The following is a 20,548-nucleotide window of genomic DNA, read 5'->3' on the forward strand; positions in this document are numbered from 1 at the left end:
AAGAGTATGCTTCTGCCCACTTGGCAAAATAGTCGGTCACTACGAAAACATACTGGTTTCTACATGGTGTAATGGGTGTGGGGCCCAGGATATCCATTGCTATCCTTTCCAGGGGTCTTCCAGACTGCATGGAGACCATAGGGGCCCTAGGAATACTCTTCAGTCCCTTTTGGGCACCACACCCCTTACATGACCAACACCAGTCCTTAACATATTTTCTCCAGCCTAACTAGAAATACCAAGGCTGGATCTTATGAGAGATCGTCTCCAAATATCCCCCAGTATTGGAAGCAGTAGGTATGAGCTTGCAGAATTTTTTTGGTATTCCCTTCTCTGGTACCACTATTTGAATAAGCTTGGGTCTGCCCCCTAGTTCCTCCTGCTGTTACATGCATTACATTCGCATTTCACTACCTTGGGCCCAGGAATTGTTACATCTGAGCCATTCTAATGCACTAAGTGTTCTCCAAGAAACAGAAATACTTATGAACTTTATTAAAGGAGCATGGAGCATGGTGAAACCCCATGCTGACCTTGGATTTAATCAGGCCCCACTTTTGCCTGAGTTTTCCTTCTTTCCTAGGAAGACACAGTGTGAGTGTTATCAGTAACTTTCCACTCTTAGGAGAGTGGCTTATTTACATAAAGCTCAAAGCAACGCAAATCTTCCCCCTGACTTTCTAGCTGGCTCGCCACCAAGTACAGAGAGCTCTTTCTCCTGACACTGCTGAGGGTCTCCTCCTAGAAGATTCCTGCTCCTTTTAGGTCTGTCTCTCAGGTCTTTATTTCTGTCCCTTAAGGTGTATTTTATGTGCTCCTCCTGTGTTCTTGTTGCAAAAAAGGCCAGTTGGGCTGTATTAATTATTTGCCTCACTTGCAAATCAAGGGAAATGATTCACTGTTCTATTCATCACTGATGAAGCCTTACCTGGAGTACTGCATTCAATTTTGGGCCCCTCACATCAAGACCGGGGTGGATAAGCTAGAGTCTATCAGAGAGTGACAAAAATGAGTAGAAGCCTGGGAAACATAATTTATTAGGATAGGCTGAAAGAACTAGGGTTATTTAGTTTGGGAAAAGATGACTTGTGTTGGGGGCGGGGAGGAGGGACGGGATACGGATTTGATAAGTCTTTAAGGGCACTTTTACATGTGCTCCAGGGATGGGGGGCAAGGCGGTGCTTTAATTAGAGCAGCTCTGAGAGCCACTTTAATTAAAGCACCACAGTGTCTTGTGTATCAGCATTCCCGCACTTCAAAATGGCAGCAGGGGCACTTGAACTAAAGCTTGTTTGGTAATTACCATGTTCCAGCAGACTTGATTAATTGAGTCTGCTCTGCTGTGCCATAATTACAGCATGTTGAAACAGCCTCTGTGCTCGTGTACAGGCAATCTAAATGCGTAAAGGGTGGTTATGTGGAGGATGGAGATAGATACTTCTCTATAAGTTCAGGGGACAGGCCAAGGAGTCATGACCTTAAATTGCAACAAGGGAATTCTAGGTTAAGCATTGGAACAAGCTATGCACACAGGTGCTGTGGAATCTCTATTTTTTGGACATTTTTAAGAACAGGCTTGACAGACACTTGACTGGGTTGATTTAGTCAGGGTTGATCTTACTCTGAACAGAGGGTTGATCTAGATGACCAACTAAGGTCTCTTCAAACCCTACTATTCTGTGATTCTATGTGGATCCTAGATTTACTTTCTCTATGGTCTTGTCTTGACTGAACTCATGGTGCCCCTACAACCCACAGCAAAATTGGTTCTTCTTCATAGTGTTCCCGTGACCCTTGCCTTCATTTTTTCCATGTGGTAGGTGGTGGCACAGGTGAGGCTGAACTTCATCTCTTCCTCCTTTCCTCCCTTAGAGGGCCTCATCACCTGGTAATATGAAAATACCTTAAAAACATTTTTTTTGAAGCGTGAAAGGTATTATCCTATTTAAGTGTTGGAATGAAAATCTGTCACTTGGATGTGTGTTCTTCATATCAGAGCACTTCTAAGGTAAGTTGAGAGAACATTAAAAGCTTTTATCTTTCAGCAGCACCCTTATTGAGGCACTTCAAACTAAGAAATCCCTATTTAAAAGGGTGATTCATTAGTGAATCAGGACTGTAAGATTCTGGGCTAAATTTTAACCTGAGGAATTGTTACATTTGAGACAGTCTAACACGCTAAGTGTTCTCCAAGAAACAGAAAGACTCGTGAACTTTATTAATGGAGCATGGAACACAGTGAACCCTGCACTGACCTTGGATTTCAAGGCCCTTGATTATATAGATGAAAGACTTTCTTTTTAATATGCCAAATAAGTTTGATCTTGACTTGCAAATCAGAAAGACAGATTAATTCTGTATTTATTTAAAGAAAACAAGGATTTTGTTTTTAAAAATTGCTTTGCTTGTGGCATCCATCTCACTAGAATGAATACAATTTTAAGCCCTTTGGGATTCTTTATTAGAGTATGTGCAGCACCTGGTGCTTTGGAGTCCAAGATATTTGTGTAATGCAAATAAATAATAAAAATTACAATAAATTGGAGAGAGTATAACCAGCAGTCTCAGAAGTCTTGATAGTTCCAACTAGTTGCTTTGAATAAGGGGAGAGCTCAAATAAATAGAAATAAAAATAAGCCAACTAAAGCTTTTAAGAATGACTGGTTGGATTCTGTTCTCTTAGAGATGAAATTCAAGATGGTGCCTGTAAAATGACAGAGTCCCTAAACATGCTATAATTTCCTGTGGTTGGTTTATCCAAAACAATGATCTTTTTAGCTGGCAGCACTGCTATACGAGAGACTCAAGAATACATGCCATTATGTGACTGATGGGCCAAATTTGCTGCCAGTGGAAGGAGTGCCATTCCATTGGAGTCAGCATGTCAGAAGACTGGGCCACATGGGAGAACTGTGTTTCGAGGATGGCTAGCTTTATTTGCTAGGCACTCTGCAAAAATGGAAGAAAAATGAAACTACTGGAGAATCCTCCTCCTGGTCAGATTCAAACACTGCTTATACCAAACCTTTTTGAACTCTTAGTGTAAATCTTAACTGTGGGAACTTTGTGGTTGGTTGGTTGGTTGCTTTGAGTAGGCTCCAAAGAGACCAGGTGCATGATTTGACTGGATTTCAAGATTTTGGGGCCTAATTGTTCCCTGGATATCTATGGTGCTGATCCGTCCCTCCCATGCCTAAAGGGGCCTCAGATGCCTTTGTAACATTAGTTACTTTTTACCCAACTATCATTGAAACAACATTTAAAAAACACTCCAAGAGGAAAACCTTGCAAAACTTTCCTTCTCCTTTGGTTATGTGCTTTCCCCTGAGAGGACCTGAACAGTTCTCTCAGTCTGGAAGCTGAATCTTATACCCAACCATGTTTACTCGCCAGAGTTATCATTCTCCCTTCCTTCTTCTGACCACACTGAATATGTTAAGAGGATTAGACTTTAAGAATTGGCTTGGTTCACTTGGGGACTAATAGCATTTTTTCCCAGAGTTTATTTTGCTTTTGCTAAGAGTTTCTTATTATGGCTTAGGTATAGTAATAGTTATGCATTCTTGGATAAGGAAATATTGTAATTAATTTTTTATGGCTATTTGTTTCTTGAGCCTTTTATTTTACATGTATTTTATTGTTTTTAAAACAAAAATAATAATCATGATAATACTTCTCTATCTCACAGGGCTGGTTTGAGTCTAAACATTTGAAAAATCGTGAAGCGCTCAGTTCAGTAATGGGGGCCACGTAAACATCAGAGATAAAATATAGTATTTTGAGACAAGTATAATCTAAAAAGAGGCAATTAAAAAAATGATAAACCTTTACCATCTCACTGCAGCTGTAGGGGCTCCTGAGGAAACTTTGTTTTTGTCTGTAAAGGAGATTACTTCCTGTGAATGAATTTTATTTCATAGCTCGACAAGCCCGGCAGAAATCGGAATGTTTCTTTGAACAACTAAGTTGTTAGCTGGAGTGACAGAAGATCCCGTGGGCTCAGTGTTCTGTTCGACTGACATCCTGTGGCCGTATCACCTTAAGGAAAAGGAGAACTATAAAAAATTAAATTCCTCCAGAAGCAGTTCCTTCAGAACCCATTGCTGTGTACTGTATAGTACTGCTTTGACACACACATCTGTCATGGAAAGAGACGTTACCCTATAAATCTGTTCAGATGTCTCTGGTGGTGCGATGCTATAGGTGTTCTCATTTTGTTTAGGGAGGGAATCTCCTACAGGAAGGAACAATTTTCTGATGTGTGCACAGCATGTGTGTAAGTATTTAAATTAGAAGCACACACCTGTGTGAGTATTATGGCATTATCTAGAAAATACTTATTATTAAAAATGTTAATTGGGAAGATTATAGCTACAGCATTCAGGAGGAAAATTAGTTTCCTGGGGTAGAAAAGATAGGAAATAAAGGCTCATTTAAAAGTTAGATATTGAGGTGTTCCCCCTTTTCCTAACCTAACTCCTCCAAGGCCCCCAACAATTTTTTAAAAGCTAAATCTGCTTATGTAAAGTTAAAGAACTGCGGTGGACTGTTAATGCTGTCAGGCCCCTCATGCAGTTTCCCTAAAACGGATCAGCAATGATCAGCAGCCGTGCAGACTCCTGGTGGTAAACAGATTAAAATATGCAGTTAAGTCAGGGAAGGATTGGGGCACTGACACACAGTATAAATGCACTCCATTGACTTGCAGACCTCTTACTCACAGAGATATCTGCCATTCTGCCATTTATGTATTATCTAAGTCTGAGACTAGATCCAACCTACTATATCTCAGTGAGGGCTTTGAGTTAAACTCATCTGAAGTTGAGTTGTCATAGTGGGTGTGTGCCAGCATCACTATTGTTTAACTGTAATGTGATGTTACCATTATGGTTTGTTGTCAGAGGCATGATATAAAATCTACCATCCAAACTGAAACACCATACACATAAACTCAGCCTACCAGTTAATTATTTCACCCTCTTTGGGATTAATCCCTTTTTGGAGTAATGCCACTCTCATGTTGAGTTTTTTCACTGTTCTAAATGTATTTGTAAATCAGCTTTGCTAAGAAAGCAGGCCACATTCATATGATGTGGACAGTGAGTTCAGTATACTGTGACATCCTTTATTCTGAACTTTAAGCCGGGCTGTCTTTGTGCAGGTATTCTTAAGACTCCAGCTGCTGTTTTCCTAGTTCTGTTGGGCAAAGAAACACTATCAATTCAACAGCAAAGTAAGTTCTTGCTTGTATGGTTTGCAACACACCAATCCTCACATTGCTGAAACCTGTATATTATCTGGTGGAGTGAAGGTCTTCTGCCTTTACCTTTTAATTCCCTTGCTCTGAATGGGCTTTCATTCATAATCTTCCTAGTTTCCTATCCCTTTCAGGGGTGGGCTCACCAAACCTCAGCATCCTGGGTTTTCTTTTCCTGGTTCACAATCGGCTCTCTGGCTAGGATACTGCTCCCTCAACATATTTGTTAAGGGGAGTTGCCAGATAGCAAGAAGAGGCATTGCCTCCTAACCTCTTCTATATGGATTGCAGTTAGTTTCTGTGATTTTTCTTCTTATGCTACTTTGTTACTTTCCTGCTACACAAGCAATGGGGTGAACTTAGGTGAATTTTTTCTGTGTTTTTAAATCAAAATTAGATCTACTGTTTAGAATGGCCCAAGGGGGTATAACTAGCAGTAATGGGATGAAATAAAGCAAAGGAAATCTTAGGCTGACTATCAGGGAACATTTCCCAATAGAGAGATCTAATAGACCGTGGGATAATCTTGCATCACTTAGGTCATTTTCAAACTGGAGTGGACAAAGCACTTAAAAATACACTGTAGGAACAGACTTGTATTGGCAGTTGGATGGATAAAATGACCTAATAGGTCTTTCTCATCTCTGATTTATCTGATTCTACAGTGGTCTGGATTTGCTAACCTCCTGTGGATTTTGTGACAGAAGCAGACTGGATGACCTGGCAAATTATGCTTTCTAGAAGTTATTTTAGTAAATCATTTTATGAAGAGATCTCAAAGCACTTTACAAACATTAATTAAATCTCACTGCTCCTAATAGAAAGTATATCTCTGTCCCACACCTGTATCTGTTTCTTTGTACCCCCGTACTGTCCAATACTGAAACAGCCCTCCTTGTATAACTCTATACCCCATCCTCAAAACCTGTTATCTTTTCCCCTTTGAAGAGGCAATACAAAAGCTCTACCCCTAACACTGAACTCCTACTGTGCCTCTTTAGAACTGCATCATGCTTCAGCTATTCTTTTATGTAGGCACTTATGGCATCGTGTCTGGTGCCTCTCCTAGACTGATCCCACAACATACTGAGTGAAGTTTTTGCTTACTACATTGTTTGAAGGGATTCTTGCTTTTGGATTGGTAGGTGCTGTTTGTCCTGTTTGTCTTAAGTAGATTCTGTAGGGCAGTGGCTTTTTCAGTTACAGATGTTGGCTGGCAGGAGTCAGAGAAGAACCCAGGAGGACTAGACCAACAGAGCTATGAATCTTCAGGAGGCAGATGCAGTGGTTTTTACATTTGTGCAATTAAAAAGCCATAGGGATAAAAAATAAGCAAGCCTATAATGGAGCAATCTCTTCAGCCTTTGCAGAATTTTCTGACTTGGACTTGCTGAATACTGCAAGGCAATTTTTTACATGTAGTTGTAACTGGTAGCTAAAAGTTTCCAGACTGGATGTAAAAGAGGAATAACAGAACATAGGAAATTGGTCTGGTGTTTTCAGAGGGGAAAAGATCAATAAAAATTAATGCCACAGTGGATGATTTATAGTTGAGATTAAGGGAAATCACACTAGTCATGAGAGTGGGAATTTTAAACAAAAGATTGAAAAAAAAAGATACATAAGTGGAATAAACAGAAGCCACTGAATTCCATTTTTTCAGTCCCTCTGCAGTGGGTGAGCCACATGAAACTCACAATTTGGAACCCAAACAATCTTTGCTTATTCAATACAGATTGCTAGAACCTGTTGGAAGGGACCTCTAATGCAGCGCTTCCCAGACTTTTCCTCAGCGTGACCCTATTTATGATCCCATTTCCTCAGCATGACCCCATTTTGTCAGCATGGCCCTTCACTCCTGACCTGCAGCCCCCCATGACCCTAGGTACTCCTCACTCCCCACCCACAGTCCCCCACCCAGTGCTAACTCTGTGCCCCTTTTGCTCACCATGATGCAGGTCCAGCTGTGGCTGTCGTCCCTTCTTCCTCCCCCTCCCTTGCCGCTTTGTGGTGCTGAGCATCCTTGATATGCTGGTTCCCTGTCCGTGCCCATGCCATTTCCCCCCACTATGGACCCACAGCCCCTGGCCCTGCAGGTGCCCCTGCCCAACCCGCTGTCCCCTGCTCCCAGTCCACCAGTATATGAGGAAGGGAGTGCTTGTGTGGGGAATGGGGTGGGTGTGTATGGAATGGGGGGTGTTGGCCTGCCCCCCCATGTCATCTGTACTCCCCAGCCCCCCTGGCCCATGGCCTGTCCCAACCCCCTGCCCCAGTGCATTGCCTGTGTCCCCCTCCCTCCCCTACCCCCATAGACTTACTTGAAGGGAGCTGCAGGAGGTGCTGTCCACCACTTCCTGGCTGCCACGTGCATGTGCACATGCATGTTGTGCCCCCAACATCCCACTCCCCCTAAAGCAGCTCCTTGCAGGCTGGAACTCTGCCAGCCTGCAGGGGGAAACCTGCTGTTTCCCGTGTTTTTCTGTTAAAGGAGAATATTCATGTTTTTCTGTGTTTTCCCATGGCAAACCAAACAGAAACAGGGATCCCCCTGTTTATCAGCCTGTGACAGGGGGCCAACTTGGGCAATCTACCCAATCTTGCCTGCCACAATTTGTTGTTCCATAAACCGGTGTAAAATGTGGGAGGCTGCCCATTTTAATGCTCCGATACCAGGAGGCTCTGTCCATGGCTCTGTACCGTCCCTACACCATGTTCCATGACTCGCAGATGGCATCCAGATTATTACTACTCCTCTGGTTTAAGGCCGGGCCAAACTCAGTCCTATGTTGAGACTGTATCACTCTGCCCTTCGCTGGGCCACATTCATACCACCCCCTTCTCACTGGGGCCTCTTTCACTCTGCCCACTCTCACTGGGCCTCTTGTATACCACCTGTCACTGGGCCACTCTCTACCTACCCTGCTCCCTTGAGTAGCCATCTCTCTGGCGGTACCCCATGCAGCCCTTCGGGTCGCTCAAGCTTCCATACTCTACATGGCTCCGACCTTACCTCACATAGGGCTGACTCTGCCCCTAGCCCCTCACTGGGCAACTTTCCACATTAACATACTCATGGGGGTTGACCCATGCGCCTCTTCGGGCTGCCTCTACAGCCCTACTCAGCACCCCACCTCCCCCCCCAGTACAGCCCTTCAGGTCACCCCTGCAACCCTACTCTGCACCTTGCTTATGCACAGTCCTTCAGGTTGCAGTGATGCACCCTACTTTGTGTGGGCCCAACTCACACTACTACCTGCCTCTGGGGCCACACTCCTGCCCTGTCTCTGGGCCATGCTACTGCCCCCTCACTGGGGCCTCTGGGGTCTTACACACCTGTGGGGCTCAGGTGTCTGCAGATGTGCCTGGCCCCCGTGTCTGTCCCTAAGTCTGAGTAACCCACCAGGATGTGGGGGCTGGGGTTTTAAGGCGTCCGTTCCTACATTTCACTGGGGAGGCACCTGGCCTGGCATTTGTGGAGAGCTCCCCTGCCACGGGTAGCCCCACCAGACCATCCTTCTTCAGCAGGGTGCAGTTTTGAGTCATACCCAGGACCAGGAGCCTCCTGCCATCCCCACACCTCCTGCCCTTGCAACCAAGGATGTTCCGAGCAGCAGCTCAGCCAGGTGTTGCTCTTTTGGCTGCCAGCAGCAGACTGCTGACTCAGCCCTGAGAGCCTGGATCTAAAACAGAGGCCTCATCAAGGCTGGCCCACACCTGCCGGCTGCCTGCTCTCAGCCTTAAAGTGGCAGGCACCAAAAGTGCCCTGTCATGCACCCATTAATAGTATTAGTTTTACTAATGATGCTGTACTTCTTGCAGTACAAGAATATGTAAATATAAGGTATTGCTTCCCCCCCAAAATTTTACACTACAAAATATAGACAACTAAGACAAGACATGTTGAGACAACTCAGAGTTACTCTATTGTTCTGATTATGACCGTGTGTCCTCCTCCTTTTGTATCTGCAGTATTTTTGTTCATACAATGAAAACACCAGGGTAGAAGTTATTTCAGTGAAGTTTTTATTTTAGTCTTTTTAATACACTTAACTCTTCATATCCTCTTCTTGGTTATTTGATTCTGTGGGATTTATAAGGATAATAGCAGTTCATGATGTTTATCTGGAATCTTTGACTTATATTAATGGAAAAAGCTGTTCTTCCTCAAACTGAAACTGAAAATGTGGGGTTGATTTAGATGCAGGAAAAATATGGTAGGTGCAACCATAGCTAATTTCCTTCTTTGTTTTAAACCTTAAATAAAATGACTCAATTTACCACAAATTGAAGTTACTTTTATATTTTTGTCATTTGATATCTGAGAAAACCTTTGAAATATTGGCTGCCAAAGATCCTGATCCCACTATCTAAATAGCGATCTGGTCTCATCTCATGTGTGCAGGGGTGTGTGTGTGTTTTGAGTGGGAAAACTTTAATGGGGACATTTAAAATGAGATATGAGATGCCTTATGTCTGTCACTGAGTGTCCCTTTTGGCTAGGGACAGAAGTTACACACAAACTGGTATAAGTGATCAAAAGCCAGTTCAAATCTGTAACACAAGAGAAGTTCAGTGCGAATAAAACACCTTCAAAATGGCTAAAACTGGTTTCAGAAAAAACAGAATGGATGCAGTATTAGACTTAACTGATTTAGGTTAAATAGGTTTATTGAACTTCTGTCCCAGATCCCCTCCAGATTTGAGTTAACTCTGAGTTCCCCAGCATCCTAGGATGCTCTGTATCTCCCCCACAAACCTCTCCCCCTTGCAGGGTGGGCAGGCTAGCTTTGGCCCAAGCTGTCTGCTCCAGCCAAGCAGGGAGGTGGGCTCTAGAGCCCCGCAGCTTCAGGCCTGGGCCACTGCAGGCATGTATGTGTCTTCATTTCTGGAATCAAAAGTGAATGTCTGTTGCTTATTGGTTCAATCAATGCAGCATAGACTAACCTATGAAGATTAAATTGATTCAACTTTGGACTTTTGAAAGTCTGTACTTAGCCTTTAAGGATGAATGGCAACACAGAGGAAGGTTTGAAAGACCAATACAGAAACCTAACAGTGGATTGGAATATGGATGACTGAGATGTTCAGCTCACCTCTCTGTAGATATTTTGAATGATTGTGACTTATGCTTTCTCTGGTGCCTACCTATCTTCAGCAAAGCCATTGTGATTTCTTGGTTCCAGAAAAACCAAAGTGCTGCTTTATTAAAAAAGAAGTGTGAAGAATGTAAGTCATATTCTTAGTTCCAAAAAAAGTTAGTAAAATTTTAACTAGGAAAAGGATTAAACTGTGTTTCAGCTTCTGGCTCTCCCATTCCATTTCATCATTCTGCAGCTCTGGAAGTCTATATAGCCAGTCCTCGACTTACAATGTTTTGAGTTACAATGTTTCACACTTACAACATTTATAAATTGACACCCTGTTTCAACTATTTGATGCCAGTTTTGACTTTACAACGCTTGATCCACCGTGACGCCATACCAGTGAACAAGTTCGCTGCATCGTCCATCTCCCTAGAGAACATCCTTGGACATTTTCTTTAAGAAAGCAGACAAGACTCCAGAAAAACCTGCAGCCAAGACTCCTGAGAAGACTCCAGCCAAGAGCCCTTCAGAAAGTCCAACCAAGAGCCCTTCAGAAAGTACAGCAAAGTCACCTCCAATAAGTCCTTCCAAATCAATACGATTGCTATTTACAATTTAAATACATTAATGTAATATTACTCATCTATAACTGATTGAGTACAAAATTCTGGGGTATTTTTGGTGAAAACAGGGTATCAGGCCTTGGTTCAGGAACCAATCCCCCATTTATAACATTGTTTCCTATGGGAAAATTGGTTCTGAGTTACGTTTCAACTTAAGATGCAGTTTTCAGGAACCAATTGTATTGTAAATCCGAGGACTGCCTGTATAGTGCTGACGGAAGGCAAAATGTGGCAACAAATAATTTATCTTTCAGATGTAATCATTCATCCAGTTTGTGACCAAACTGTCTGCTTATTTGCATGTTTTATTAGTCATGCCTCTTTTCAAGAACATGTGTAATTCAGATGGTTTTGGCATTTATAAGTTATTAGACAGTAAATACAGAACAGAGAAATGGAAAAGCACATACTTTGCTTGCAAACACTGTCTGTAAATCTTTGACAAGATCAAGCCTCTAATTAAATTATCTGGCTTATGGACTATTCTTTTTAAAGATCTGCTCAGCTATGTTATAATTATTAACTAATATCCCCACCAAATCAGAAGTACCAAATAACCAATTTATTTACAGCCATACAGTATGTTTAAAAAAATTTTAGTGAGTTGTGAAGCCTGTTATGTTAATTACCTGTTGGCACATTGTAATTGCTATAATTATTTGCAAGTAAAATGATATAAGAGACCTACTACTTCATACTTTTTGTACTATTTACTTGTTGGTGGTCGACTAAATCTCCCACTTAAGAGTTTTGCTGCTCATATTTGAAGTTTAAATCTGGTGGCTTTGCTTTATAGATTTGATTTTTAACCTTGAATAATGCATGTCTAAAACCTTTATTAAAAAAAGAATACAAATCATAGATGAAAATATATACTGCTTGACTAGGGAGAACATATACAACCCTACAAACAGTTTTTCTATAGTCCAGCTGTGAAAGAGCCCTCAGCACAAATTGCTTGCCTATTGCATCCTACAGTCACTGTGAGGAAGTGGGCCAAAAGCTTCTCCATATGGGATTAAAGGCATGTGTAATGGATTAAAGATCAGAAATGTTAATTAAGAAATGGTCTTTTCTAATAAGGTTCCTTGAAGGGCATGGTACCAAAAAATGAAGAAATAGCTCATTTTGGCAACTGCTATTGTATGAATGAAACTAGAGTGCATGGGCAATGGAAGTACAAATATAAGCCTCATTTTAAGGACATTTCCTTTGAAAGGAATAAATTCTTTAGCAGATAAATATAGAAAAACAGAAGTCTAAATGACACTGGAGCTGAATGGTACTGAACAGTGTGGAGATTTAGAAATGTATTTCAGTTTTGTATTTTCTTAAATTCTCTGGGCAGTTTGTGACTGATAAAGATGGGTTACTTCCATTTATTGATATTTAAGTAGCCCTAAAATGATCTGGCTGGAAAATAACAAGCTTTGCACTTGAAGTGAATGCATGCATTTAAAAAAAAAAGGAATTTCATAGGCATGCCAAGAATAATACATTTAATGCTGATGTAAAACTTCTATACAGTATTTGTGGAGAAAGCATTTGAGTCTCCCGCTTTACAAAGGGGGAAAAGCAAAACTCAAAACTGAGATATTCCTAACTCCTTTATACTGGAGAACTTTAAATTTTACAAATAATCTGAAGTATGGTGTTACCTTTTGTGCTGAATCCAAAAGGCACTTTTGAGGGCAATGAAACTTTATTGCACTGTGAACATCATTATAACTAGAGCAAAGCTGTTTTCTTAAATTCTCACCAGTTGTTGCAAGTACTGTTTTGTTTTCTAGCAATGCTATATTTTATTCTATTAAAAAGCTGAGAGAGAGAGAGAAGGGAAGGGAGAAGTCAGGGATTTTCCTTATGGTGTGATGGCAGTCATCTTTTACCCCTTCTCACACTTCTCTTCTAAAGTGTTTTTGCTGAAAATGGCGTTATTTTCTTAAGCAAGTTATTTTGCCTGCATAAAATGGAGGGACCCTGTAGACAAATTTCTTCCCTCATATTTGGAAGCTTTCATTTGGGTAAAGAAAACCACTGACACCATGAGGCTTTCTGTGAAACATGTACATGTTTTAAAGCTGATGTTTGAACCGGTGCTGTTGTTCAATTTGTAAGAAATATTGGTAGAAGTGCTGTCTGTTGGTGTACATATGTGTATGAATGGTAAGTTCAGGTTTGACTAAAATGCTTTGGCAGAAGGAACTCCTTGAAAACAATGTAGTGAAATTTTGATTTGTAGCTCTGGCTGTATATATTTTATCTTCATCTGTTGTGCTAATCTTTTACTAAAAATCATTTTGAGGAAAGGGGAAGATCATTGTTATACAGCTGTTTTATTACCTGTTAATTTAAATTCTAAAAGTATTTAAATGGAAAACAGGAGAAAAAGGAAAATGATGCAAGAGTGCTTTCATAATCTGAATGGTGGTTTTCTCTGCTCCTTAATTTTGGGTTGGGATGGGTTCAAAGGTGAAACTATGGCTTAATGTTAATATTAAAGGCCATTTTAGCCATACACTCAAATTTGGACTTCTGTGAGATTGAATTTGCATCTAATTGGAAACATTGACTCCTTCATTTTTGGATTGCTCCAAAAAGGCAGTTATAGGAGTGTTCTTGATACATATTTGAAGGGGTTTGAGTTTGAGAGTTTAATCTGATCTATAATGATTGTAAGAGATTCCATTTATAGTATTATCTAAAGAAAAAGAATGGGGGAGGAGTTTTCCCTCATACCTGCCCTCCATTGGTAAGAATATGTAAAATTTACCCATATTTTCTTATGCTGCCCTTTGTACTTTGAACTAACTGGTAGTGGCCAATTTAGGATATCAGGCTCAATGGACTATTTATATGTCCTGTTATTGTACTAATATTTCACCAAAAGTTTTGAACCAACAGCATATGTGGCTAAGATGTATGCAGTCAATTTTTTGACTGCAACAGATACATCTTAAATGTTATAGCTTTGACTTTAATACGTATTTGTTTGTTGCAATATTTGTTAAATATGTATTTGTAATGTTGGCTTTGTATTGGTGAGCAGAATCCATATGCTGTAGACATGAACTTACAGTTAAACAAGTTACTCAACTTCATTTGGGCTCATTATCTTTAGCCTATGCATTCCAAAAGAGATGCTGTTAACAGTTATCCCATGAAGAAAAATGTTTGGTGTAAAAATCATTTGGCATCTATGGCTTGATTTATGCTAAGCAAAACAAACTTGTTGCCAGTTTTCTTTCATTTACACTCATGAACCGTGTACAAGGTCATAGTTATGCTGGTATATGTGAGACCAGCGTTTAGTCCCAGAAAAACAATTGCTTTTAATCTTTAATATAACTTTCTTAACTTTCCAAAAAACAAAAAAAAGTTAATACTGGGGCAATAAATCTTTATATTGACTGAGGTCAACATTTCAAATTTTGCTATTAATATTTTTCTTGGTGAATTGGATGCTCCTGGAATTTTCTCCTGATACCCCTACCATAGTTTTGCAGCTTATTATGAGACAGCTAGTATGAAAGGAATTCATTTTTGTGTCATCGCATTTGGGGTATGAAGTACAGTGGAGAGGAATGTCATGGATTACACATCGTACCAGTTCTCTTCTTTCCTTGCTGTCTGGTTTTTGTGGTGCTCTTTAAAAGAGAAAGTGACTTAGGGGAATGAAGAGAAGGAAATAGGGAGCACCCCAAGGAACAAAATGGAAATCCCTACAGAAAAATGCTTCCATCTCTAGAAAACCGTCGTCAAATTTGATCTAGGATAACAGCAGAAAATTAGTTTGTAGATTTATCCTAGTCATTGCTGAATTTTAGTTCACATCAGAAAGCCACATCTTGGAATAATCTGATAGGAGTGGCAAGAGCATCACAGGACAAAAAAGGCACTAATTTGGCAGGCCAGGATCAAGATGCATTAACAGACGCAAATGGGGAAGCGTATATAGTTGCTTAATTCCTCCCTGGTGTATCCCCACTGAAGTCAGCAAATCAGTGGTATTACACCAGGTATACATTTGGCCTGAGCTGTTTGCTTTATATGTGCCTTTACCTACTGCTATCTCCTCATTTTCATTAGTCAAATATTCACATACTGTTTAGACATGATGTAGATCAGACCAAGGTTGGTGTAAGCTGTATTTCATCATTCATTTTCTACTTCTCTGTACCTTGGGATGTACATATTATAATTTTAGGAAATGGAAGGTACTAATTAGCAAATAGCAAATTGATAAAACTGGATTTTGGTGAAAAAAAGTAAAATTCTATTTTTCTTTGTTTTTGCTGAAAGTTTGATGCATTTCATACAGCTGTAGTATTGAAAATACCAGGAAAATAACCTGTCCAGATGTTCTCTGCACATCTGGATTTAACTGACAAGCTTGTTCTACTTTCTGCATGTCAGAATTACACTATATTTGCCTTTTAGCACCACTCCAACAAAGAGATCAGAGCAGGTTATGTGAGTTGTTTACCATTTATAGTATATTCCACATGAAGCTGAATTAAGAATTTTCACTAGTGACGTTGTTTCTCTAAATAGTTGATGAATAGTAGTGAACTTTCATTTATTGTACACTGAAATTTTAAGCCTGTTGTATTTTAAATACTCTTTCTGTTTGTTATATAGGTACTTCAAACAGTATATCTTATGCATTGCACAACCATCAGTCACATATTAGATGAAAAAACATGCCCTAAGATTGAAATGATTTTATCTTGGCACTGTAACTGAATATGTTAAAATCAGATCAGTTTAGTGGATTTTATACTACTGAGAACATAGGAAGTGGAATTTCAAAATAGATTACTTATGATCAGAGAACAAAAGAAACTGGGTGAAAGGAACAGACAGTTCCCCCATTGGCTATAAAACTCTTGAGATGGAAGCCAATGTGGCTGTGGCACCTTGTTCTGGGAGTTTACAGATCTATATCCTGAGAAATCCAATGTAGTCTGGATCCCATCAGTTCAGTAGGGCTTGGCTAGGCAGAGGCAAACATAGGCGGAGGAGAGTTCCTCTGCATGGGTCTATATGCTAACATCATTAGGGAAGTTCATGCTTATCTCTTAGATTAGTTTTTGTCTAGTCATACTCAGTACATTGTTGCCCAGAAAGTGAGCTATTGATAACAGAAATGGTCAGATACTTATGGTGCCATGCTGGGAAACTGTTAAGATCAGGGGTTGGCAACATACGGGCCCATGGGCCAGATCTGGCCTGTGGAACCAGTGGGTATGACCCACGGAGCCACAGGGTGTTGCTTGTGCCCGCACTGGGGCTGAGCAGCAAGGAGCTGTGCCAGAGCTGGGGAGCTGGAATCTGTGCCCATGCTGCTGCCGCCACTTTTCTCCAGTCCTGCTCCCTTGTTCCCTGTCCCCAAAGCTGAGGCATCGGTGCAGTTTCCAGATGGAGGGGAGCTGCACTGGGGTGGGGGAGTAGGAAGCTGTGTTCTCTCTGTCTCCTCTGAGTCCCCTCCCGCTTCCCTCCTCTTCCTGTTTCAAGGCTATGGTATAAGTGTAGCTTCCAGGAGGAGCAGAGCTATCTTGGAGGTGGGCTGGGTAAGGAGTGGGCTGGGAGTGGGGAGAAGAGGCAGCAGTGTGGACTTAGCTTTCAGCTCCCTGGCCCTGGTGTAGCTACCATCTGCCTGGGAGCTGGATTCACACCCCAGGTTTAGGGAAAGCCTGCTCCCACCACTGCTGATGCACTGCCAAAGCCACCTGGCCCATGCTACATTACACTGGGTTGCTCCAGCCTGTGGCTTGAAAAAGGCCCCAGGCCCCAGGTAAGACAATAGGGAATATCTGGCCCCAAGTGTGTGTGCCCTAAAAATCTGTGTGAAAATCTTGTGGAGCTCCATGTAGTTGGAGAGACAGGCCTCCTGCTCCCCTTGCTAGGCCAGCACACTCACTTCCCTTGATGAAGAGAGATGCTTGCGGTGTGGTCTTGATCGGTGTTTCTCAATACGTGGGTCATGACTCAAAAGTGGGTCACAAGAATATGTGAAAGGGTAATGAATAAACTTTAAAAATGGATCAATGAACTTTAAAAATGGATTCTCCTTTAAAGGAGAAAAACGTGGGAAATGGTGGCTTTTTCCCTTTCAGGCGGTCAGAGCCCCAGCCTGCAAGGAGGTACTTGGGGCCCCCCCATGATGCCCCACACTCCTCCCCCCATGCCCCACACACCCACTCCCTCCCACACACTGGGGGGCTGCGGCCTGGGGGTGAGGGGCACTGGGGGACTGGCCATTGATGTTTACAAATGGGTCCTGTTTCAAAAAAGGGTTGAGAACCACTGGTCTGGATGACATCTGCTTAAGTTTGCTCTTCTTATGCAGCCCTTTTTGGGGAATGAATGATATGGCTCATAGGCTGTGTTGCTTAGCTACTCCTTTCTTCAGAAAAAATATTTAGTAGAGGAATTGCTCTATATAAAAATATCTAATGCTTTACCTATAGGATGGAGGTGAAAGAAAAAATACTTTTTACTCTGATAGGGTTTTGTTGTAGAATGAGCTGCTTTGTGGAATTATGTTCTCAAGTGTGGTTTTCTTAATTGTCAGCATCTAAAATGCTAAAATGCAAATTTAATAATTTAAGGACTAAATCTGGAGCTGGTCCCCTGCAAAGAAACCTACCCTCTTAAAAATGGCTAATTTATTATTATTATTACTTTTTACCTAGTACAGAGTATATAGGGAATGGGGCTACTAAAGAGCACATCAACTAAATTAGGGTTAATTAGAAGTCCTCCCAAATAGCTGGTGCTTCATCAGCAACAGAACAGCATGTGAATAAATCTAATTTCTCTCCAACTAAACTCTTCACAAGCTTAATTACAGCTGCAACAATGTGTTTTTTTTTCATTAGTGAGAGAGGGTCATTATTAGCTCTGTCTAGTAACAGTTATTATGAGCAGTCTCAGGTACCACCTTTCATAGGTGTCCTTTGAGACTAAAGAAGAACTCAAGGAACTTTCAGTGTATACTGAAGAGCCCAATTAAGGTGGTTTGCAAGAAACGTGAGAAGCAGAAAGCACCAGTGCAAATAAAAAAAATTACTAATGAAAATTCTGGAGAGACTCTGGTTAATTATGTAAAGTGTTTCCCTTGTTTGGATTTTTGTCTTCTTAATTCCTTTCCTATTGTCAGTTATTTGCCCCAAAACATTCATGCTTAAGTATTTAATTTATGTATTTATTTTTAACAATAAAAAGCTCTCATGTCCAGGCTCTCAATGCTTGATGCTGTATTACTTAATGTTGTATACCCCATTTCAGTCTACTGTTCTGGCACTTGAGAACTGAAAAATTAGAGGAGGACTTGAGGGGAGACAGGACTTTAATGTTAGCTTTAACTCTTTTAAATAACTTTTCACACTTTCTTTACCTCATACTGGTAGGAAAAAGAACCTAGGAACATGTAAAGGGAGGATGTGTTATCCCTGCTAAAAAGATCACCACGCTGGAGGACTGTTGCAGTTAACTTATTATTCTTGAAATAAATAGCTGAAAACCTCTAGTCAGAAATTAGTTAACACACAGAAAGTACAAACCCTGAGTGCAGGTTTCAATTGGATGCAGGAAGTGTACTGCTGAGGGCTCATTCAAAGGGATTAGTTTATTTCACTTGGTGTTTTATTCACTATCCCCTGTTTTTTAAATTTTATTAAAAGCAGTACATTCCATATTAACCAATGTCACAAATCAGGGTTTACCAAATTAATAAATGAAAACGTAGCAGAATTGCTTGCAGTAGAATTCTAACAGCATGAGCCATGCATAAGTCCATTCCACTTAGTTTAGATTTAAATACCCATTTTTGTTTGATTTAATTATCTGAATTTACAAAATGAATGGCTTTCTCAAGGAAAATGTGTAGGACCTTAGAGTTTTGATAGAAACAATTGAAAAGAAATTTGACAGAAAGAAATTAGAATAAAAAATTGAGGTAGATTAAATTATACTTTGTAACTGGTGGTAAACACCGAGATAAAACTCAATTCCTAACTCAAAACTGCAGTATATTTAAAACTTTGGAGAAAGTATCAGGAAACTCATTGGACCTTTCTGCCAGTCTGGTTTCTGTGCTGAGAGGTAACCTGGTTCTCATCAACATAGCTGGCAGGCATGAGCGAAATGGGTAATACGCTTGTTTACGTGACAGAGGCTGGGCAGTGATACAGGGACTGATTTTTATTTCCCCCTAAAAACGGTGCTTTTCTAATAGGTTGGGCACCTTTTTAAAAGGGTTTTTCCCTGTTATGGTATAAGAGTCTTTCCTTTGCTTGTATTCTGGATGAAATAAAGGTCTTTTAAGCAAATTAAAGTGAGAAAAGAACAGAGTTCTCTTTCTCATGCATTTCCTCATGCTCCAAATATTATCAGGACATTTTACTGAATCAATGTGTGTTATATGCAGTAATACACATACCTAATAAGACCTAGGGATGGAATCTCAAAGGCATCTAAGTAACTGAAGAGCCTCAGTCCCATTTTTCTAAAATAACTTAGATTGCAGCATCTGACTTTCATTCAGTTTCATCTGCATATTATTTTGCAACTTGCCAGTGGTTCCTCAGATGCTTAAGTGCTTTTGAAAATATAACTATAGTAAATATCAGACAGTATAGCAATGAAAGAGTGGACACGTCTACATGTGCAATTACGGCACCTGAATAAACTGTGGAGTTCATTGCTCTACAGTTAATTGCTCCCGGGCATACCATTTGAAAGTGTACCCAGGGGCAATTAACTCTGGAGCAACAAGCTCTGCGGTTTATTCTGGCATACCATGTGGACCCCAGGCAGAGCAGCCCTGGCAGGCATGGGGCACCAGGGGTCAGCCTGCCAACCTGGGGCTGCTCCTGCGTCCAGTGTGCTGCGGAGGGGCTGGCTAGGGCACAAGGGAGCTTCAGTGCGGGGCTAGCCAGCAGGAAGACCCCACACTGAAGCTCCCTTGTGCCCCAGCCAGCTGGGCAGTGTCTACATGTGCGCTGCTGTGGAGTTATTTAGTCCGTAGCAGGATAGGACTTGTCAGCTACGCAGTAAATGTCTTGTGTGGACACACACAATAAGCAGGTTTTTTCATTGAAGAGAATTTGTTAATAAACTGAACCAACATCTGTAGGCAACAGGAATTGGACTTATCCACAGGTAGAACCCTATTCACCACTCCATTATCAGGCCAAACTTACCTGAAGAAATAGGGGTGAATGAGGTCCCTGGAATCAAAGTCATTTCCATGATAAGTAAACTATATCTAGTCTCTCAGCTTAACCACTTACATAATTCTTCCCACTATTTTCTTTCCTTATCTTGTTCTGTTGACTTTCATATTTCTTAATATCATTATCTTAGTTTTAGTATTATTCTGAATATTATAGCTTTTTATTACTGTGATCAGTTTTACTGATACTGTCAAACTCAAAAACCCCCCAACCAACTAGAGAATTAACAAACATCGAACCATGCAATCATTTAGGTTTCACGTGAACAATATAGTTTCATAGTTTCATAGTAGCTAGGGTCAGGAGGGACCTGAACAGATCATCTAGCCTGACCCCCTGCCA

The 20,548-nt window shown here is 40.9% G+C and overlaps 1 protein-coding gene across 7 annotated transcripts in view; it reads left to right on the forward strand.

Annotated features, from left to right (window-relative positions):
• Positions 1–20,548, forward strand: part of ZNF423 (zinc finger protein 423) — a 275,029-nt gene that overhangs the window by 31,157 nt on the left and 223,324 nt on the right. For 5 of the 7 annotated variants that reach the window (XM_025213626.1, XM_025213621.1, XM_025213623.1 and 2 more), the window contains exon 2: positions 5,162–5,233. The exons of the other annotated variants lie outside the window; for them this stretch is intronic. The gene's annotated coding sequence lies outside the window, so the exon portion shown is untranslated. The remainder of the gene's footprint in view (positions 1–5,161; positions 5,234–20,548) is intronic. 7 annotated transcript variants of the gene reach the window in all.

Source organism: Alligator sinensis, unplaced genomic scaffold (assembly GCF_000455745.1).
Source record: "Alligator sinensis unplaced genomic scaffold, ASM45574v1 scaffold933_1, whole genome shotgun sequence".
In the NCBI taxonomy this organism is placed as follows: Eukaryota; Metazoa; Chordata; order Crocodylia; family Alligatoridae; genus Alligator; species Alligator sinensis.